Source organism: Castor canadensis, chromosome 9, assembly GCF_047511655.1.
Source record: "Castor canadensis chromosome 9, mCasCan1.hap1v2, whole genome shotgun sequence".
Lineage (NCBI taxonomy): Eukaryota > Metazoa > Chordata > Mammalia > Rodentia > Castoridae > Castor > Castor canadensis.
Genome location: NC_133394.1, coordinates 120,516,846 through 120,523,892, shown reverse-complemented (window position 1 = coordinate 120,523,892; position 7,047 = coordinate 120,516,846).

The window sequence follows — 7,047 nt, the reverse complement described above, 5'->3', positions numbered from 1 at the left end:
AAAGTAATGACTTAACACTTTTGGGTCCAGCAGGTGATTAAAGATGAATTTTTGCCAGGTGTGGTGGTGCATGTCTATAATCCCAGCTATGTGAGAGGCATGGGTAGAGGATCATAGTCCAGGCCAGCCCAGCATAAAGCATGAGACCCTAAAAATAATTAAAGTGAAAAAGGCTGAGGATGTGACTACAGCACTTGCCTAGCTAGTGTGAGGTCATGACTTTAATCCCCAGTACCCCCCATTTCACCTCCAAAAAGATGAATTTTTCCTAAGGAGGTTTTCATATGCCCCACTGCATATATAGGGACTTCTCACCTGTGGGTCTCTTGCCTTCTCCTCCAACTTCTTATTACTCTCTCTTCAGTTACTCAGAATCTAGCAGGCCATACTTGTAAATCTCGTTGGCCATTCCAGTAAGTTCTGTTGGATAGGGCTTACTATAAACCTTTTCACGTTCTTTCTTTCATGCATGACCCATATCTGATCCACTGGCACCCTTCAGGTACCCTGGACATAATAAACTCTGGAGTATGGTGAAGCTCACAGTCTTTGGACTCACTTATCAACACCTAGCCACCCTGCCTCTAGCTATTCATGTTTGCCAGGTGTGAGCCAGAGTCCATTCTACTGGATTTTCCACAATGTGTGTTCACACAGTAAGTTGTCCAAGTAGTGCTACTGAACCCCTGAAACATAAACCCATTAGTGGCAGCTCATTAGCAGAGTTCTTTCCTGAGAAATTATCTTCAAATATTCCTTCCAGGACCTATAAGGGAAAAGGAAGGTGATCAGGGCGAGGTGGAAGGGAGATAAGAGAAGTTAACAGGAAGGTGAGTGTGATTAACGTACATTATATACATATAGGAAGATGTCACAATGAGATCCACTAAAATGATGGAAGATAAGTAGCACAGGAAAAACTTTCTCTTCTCATTGAGACAATCAGGAATTTAGCTTGCTTATTTCTATGTACACTATATCTCAAATAGTTAATGAGGATAGGTTTCTCTTAATGAAAGTATTATAGGTAATACTCAGAAAGAAATAATAAAGTGTGAATGTAACCATTTTATTACCCTTTCATGATGTAGTTGATGAGCGTAAACAAACTCATGTAGAACATGTTTATAACAATGGAACTGCTCTAGGGAACTCGGGGAAGGAGGAAAGGGAAACAGAATGACAGAGCATCAGCAAGATCATAAAACATTACATCTGTGCAGGTAGAGGATATAAGGATGTGTATTGAAAACTGTTGAAAAATGTGGAATGAGAGGAAAGGAGTAAGGGAGAGTACTGGAAGGGGCTGAATGGACCAGTGTAAAGTATACTCACAGCAGGGATATATCAAGAAACCCCTTTGAACATTGACTTAGAAATTTTTTTCTTTGTTTAATCTATCATTCATTTGTTTTATTTATTTTTTATTGTTGTGCTGGGGAGGGGTACATTGTGGTATTTACAAAGGTTCTTACACTATATCAAATATATTGTATTTGAATTCACCCCCTCTACCACTTTCCTTTTTCTTCCCCTCCCCCCATTCCTGGACTAGTTTCAACAGGTATCTTTTTTCCATTTACATTCATGTGTACACAGTATTAAATTAATAACAAAAGACAGGACTATTAAATAGGTGCGGTATGTGTGATACTTGTGAGAAGGGGGAAGGAGATTAAGGTGAGGGAATATGGTTGATGGACATAATATACCTGTACCAAACAGAACAATGAAAGCTCTTGCAATTGATTTAAGTGGGACAGGGTGGAGGCCAAGGGGGAGAGGTGATGGGGAGGTGATCTAACCAATGTATAATATGACTCTCCCCTGTACAATGAATATCCTAACAAAAAATTTAAAAAATGATACAGTTGATCAAGAAAATGATCTTTTATAGATGTTACCACCACAAACAAGAAACCACTAGATATTATGTAAATATTGATAGAGGTATATATCACTGCCTCTAAAGTATCCTTGCCCAAGATTTGATCTTGAATCTGATCAGGTCCCTAGATTTAGCTATCAATTTATAGGAAATGCAGGGGACAGAAGAACATGTTAAAAGATGCTGTGAGAAATCATCATTAAAATATGAGTATAAAACACTACAGGACAAATGATCTGATTTGTCTTTTTAAACAAATAAATTTCAAATCAGAAAAGTAGGCATGGAAAAATTTTGAGACTTCAGAAACTCAGGATTGAATGCAAGGTGTAATTCTTGCTTGAATTCAAGCTAAACACTGTAAATAAAATCTATAAGATAATCAAGGACTTTATTTATTTGGTGATATTAAGGACCTATTGCTGCTATTTTAGATGTGATACTGAATGTGGCTACATTAGAAGAAAATAGAAATAGATCCTGAAACTTAAAGACATAATGAAACATTTATGGACAAGTTGGTATGGATGTCTGGCATTTGATTCAAAATAATGCTGAGGAACTTGAATGCAAACAGTTTCTTCCAGAGACTAATGATTACATCATTCTGTTGCAGTAAAGAAATAAACACACAGAAATAGGGATTTGTCAGTGAAGAGTGAATTGACCTGTTTTATTGGTCTGTGGGGGCCATGGAGAGGGCTGGTCAGAGATAAACTTAGGAAGGTAGGTAAGGGCTAAAGCTTGAAGAGCCTTGGAAAATAGGCTAAGGAACTTGAATAGAAATCATTGTTTCAAAATGTGGTGTACTGCTCTGTATCAAAACTCTCTGGTAAAATCCAGTGATCACTTATTTGCTAGTCACTATGGTTTTTAAATGTTTGGAGTTCCCTTTGATGGAAAATAAATTTTGAAATATATTAGGCCTACGGAAGATGAATAATAAATTGTAATAACATTAGTCTTTTATTGCGGGGAGGGGAAGTTCTTTTGAGATAGGGCCAGGGGCTCACTAGACAGCCCAGGCTGGCCTTGAACTCATGTTTCTCCTCCTCAGCTTCCTCAGTTCTGGGATTATAGGTATGCACCACTATGCTAGGCTAGAAGCTTTCTCTTATTTTTTTTAGAAGTTTTGATTTTATTTATTTGTTTGCTTGTTTGTTTATTTATTTATTTATCGAACCCCGGGCCTTGCACATGCTAGGCAAGCATTCTACCACTGAACTACATACCCAGCCCTCATAATTTTATTTTGATCATGTAGATGATGAATTTCTAGTCTTACAACATTGGAGAACCAAAATTAAAGGATAGTATACTTGTTCTGTGGCCTGCTTGGAAAAGTCGAGTCTATTGGATTTCCTAGTGTTACTGATTATTAAGATTTAAATCCTCTGCGATGTTTTTGTTTTTTCCCTCAGTTTAGTGTATTTGAATCCATGACAGTATATTTCACTTATAGAGCTATTTTCCTCTACAGTATAATGTTGGATCATTACCTGTTTTGCAATAGGTTTTTAAAAATTGGGCTGCTGTGGAAAATTGCCTGAAAAAGAATTAATAATAAGCAGAATAAATTTTATGACACAGTGAAAATTATTTCAAAAGTCATTTCTTTCAGTTGTGGATGGCTTCTGTTACAATATTTTTAGTCATACAAAATAACTATTTTGAAAGTTAAGCTTTCTGTATGCTTGCATGTTTTCTGCCTTGAAAACATATTATGGAAGCAGAAATAGAAAGCTATTTCTATTCAGATCTGAATTAACAATATTTCATTATATTTACCACAAATGTTTGCTTCCCAACTCAAGTAATAAGAAATGCAAACTGTGACACATAGTTTGTGTTAACCACAGATTTAAATTTAACAATTTTCTTTCAAGTTTCGGATTTGATGGAAATCTGTCAAGTTTCACAAGATGTGTATAGCAGAGGAAGATTATAAGATTCACAAGTACCTTAGATGGAGTTTGAAAGTTGAGTATAGGATAGGAATTTTTATTCAATTGGTTGGGAAGGCACTTCAGGTGAAAAGGAATTTAGAAAAATGTTATAAGAAAAAGGGTGGGAGGACAGAGACAGAGAGAGAGAAAGAGAGAAAGAGACAGAGGAAAAAGAAGGAGGAGGAGGGGGAGAGAGGGAGGGAGGAAGAGAGAGAGAAGAATGATATGGTCTTAGTTGGCGAGCAGCATCAGTCTGATCCCACAGGGAAGCTGTGAAGGATAAACTGCCTGGTAAAATCACTCCTATCCCATGTGAGTGAATCATTGGCAGTTCTGAGGGTGCTGGTGGTGGCAGTGGTCATGACCTCCCATGTGGGACTGCTCCTGTTTGTGTGAGGGCCATTTCCAGAGACAAGAGTAGCTATGAGTTGTTAGCAATCCGTGCTCACAGCAGCTGGGGAAAAGGTTTCCTGCCCTGTTTACATAGTACGAGTGGGACACCAACAGCATCCTTTATGTTCTGCCCTTTGTGGTCAGACATGTGCATCCAGGCACAGCTTGTTCAGAATTCTGATTGCTCACAATATCTGGGAAAACTTATGAGAAGGTTTCTGGATGAACTCCAGCCACTGCTGCCACCGTTTTTTCCTGGGGTCATAACGATTACTCATCATTTCCTGCCCCCACTCCAATTCTAACTTCCTGTCTCCATTGTGTAGCACTTCTTCTAGTCTGTGTGTGTTGCCTACAGGCTCTGCCCTTAGCTCTGAGGGGTGTGAGCTTTTATCAGGCTGAGATTGCTCTACTTTCCCATTTCTGGTTATGACTGGAGTGGAAGCAGCAGTGCCACACCTGAATGCTCAGCCTTGCCCCTCATCTGTGAGGTAGTAAATATTGTCTGGGAAGATCGTGGTCAATTACTGCTATCAGTAGAGTAACCCCTCTCTTTGTTTGCTAATCTACTAGCAGAAGGATCCCAAAGTGAACAGGCTTTGAGATTAGTGGGAGACGTAACCTGTTCTTGGTGGAAAGTTCCATAGAGGCTAAAATTGTGGGGACAGTATGCTGTCAACTTGGTTGTTGAATGCCCCTTCCTTTTGAGGTAGAGACTTTATAGTAGGTGTTAACATGTGACAAAAAGATCCACCGTGCTTGCACCTTTTTTTGTTTTTTAGATGTATTGCTTTCTTAGAGGTTGCTTAGGTAATACAACAAACATGTATGTGTGATAAGAGTCTGCTGGGAAATGACATTGTGACAGTTCAAGGACAGTATAGAAATCTTGCTTTAATTTAGATCTCTTAATTTTCCCAACTTTTAAAATTTATTTACTCTCCACATATTGAGCTACAGATCAGGTGGTATTATAGTTTATGTTATCAGCCATCAAGCATGATTATTTTAACCTTATCTTTTTCTTTTTTATCCCCTTTTACCTACAGTATTGTTGCTTCTTCCTTTCATTTTCTTTCTGTTTGGAGAATTTCCTTTAGTATTTTAAGTGTTAGTCTGTTGGCAACAGATTCTCTTAGTTTTCCTTTATTTGAGAATATTTTCTCTTCACAACTGAAAGACATTTTTTCCAGGTATAGAATTTGGAATTGGCAGGTTATTTTTTCTTTCAGCACTTAATAAAGGTGCTAAACTTAATATAATAACATAATAAGGAAAATAAACTCCCAAGGGCTAAACTTTAATGATATGGTTATAGTCTAAATAGCTAGTACTTTGAGGGAGAAAAAAATGCAAGGTTCAATTTTATTCTTCTTAAGACAGAAAATATTTCTTTTGGATCAATGAGAAATACACAGAAAAGCCTTTTCTTTTGCCTGTTCTCAACGGTAGTTGAATACTAGTGTTTCTTGTTTCTTTTTCTTCTGAGGCATACTGATCAAACAGGCCCTGAGGTCAGGATGAAAAACACTAAGTGAAAATCATGCTGGGAAGCAAGACATGGGGCAGTTCTGGAGCTTAGAACCAGGTACAGCTAGCTTTGAATTATACCTCTGCCACTAGGTGAATAGTCTTTGATGAGATGTTGAAACTCTCTGGGTCTCAATTCATTTACTGGTAAAATTGTAATAATAATACTTATCTCTTTGGATCATTGTGAGAACTGAAGCAAAACAAGATACACAGACTACCTACCATTGGATAGGTGCTCAATAAAGGTACCTACCAAGAAAGGTGCCAAGAGAATCATCTATTTCTTTTAAAGTTGTGATGTTATCTTCATGATTTGTAGTTACTATTGTTTAAATTTCCTTTATTAGCTTAATTATTTTAATAAAGGTAGATGTAAATAAAGTTTATCAGTCTGGGTTCAAATCAAGAGACAGAAATCACAAGTAATTAGAACAGTGAAAGTTTAATATAAAGAATTAAATAGGAGATTGGATTACTGAGGGTTTGGCTAGTAAGAAGTAAAGAGAACACTAAAGAACGCAGGTGGCAGATAAGAGGAGCAGCAAGTACCCTTAGGATAGGGGCAGAGACCTGAGGAAGAGCTCCGCTTCACTGCTGTCCTCTAGGCTGAGACTGGAGAAAGCACAGGGATCACAGAGTCAGAGAAGTCACTGTAATGCTGCCCTGGGGGAATTTGCTAGATATCTGCTCCCAGGGACTTGCCAGAAATGTAGGATTTCAGGGAAAGTTGCTTATGAAGAGGTTTCTCTTCTGTGAATCAGTGCAATAAAACTGTCGGAAGGTGGTAAGAGTCACTATGCACAATGTGAACCAAGAGCTGCCGAAGCTGAGTGCTGAAGGAGCCTGAGGTTGTAGAAGCTGCCTGCGCCCTGGGCCCGCAGTAGGAATTAGACATACACGGCAGGAAATGTCTAGTGAGCACATCACAACAGGAAATTAAACCCTGTCCTCCAGCAAGGTCTCTCGAGCACCCTTACTGACCAAGTTTGACACTGAGATGTAACAATGGAAAATATTTAAAGGTCCCAGATCTAATTTCAGAGAGTAGACAAAAAGGATGAGTTCCAGAGGCAATATAATTATGCCTGGTACATAAAAATTGGAGAATTCATGACTGGAAATTTCTGATAGGACTTGGTAAGAGTGATTATTTTAACCTTATGCAAAGCATTGGCTTAATTATTCAAACAATGGTATCAAAGTGTCAGTTCCTCCCGATGACATTGTATTTACATTGCATTTCAAATCTTTGCATAAGTTAGAAGCAGTATTTTTTGTGGTACTTCA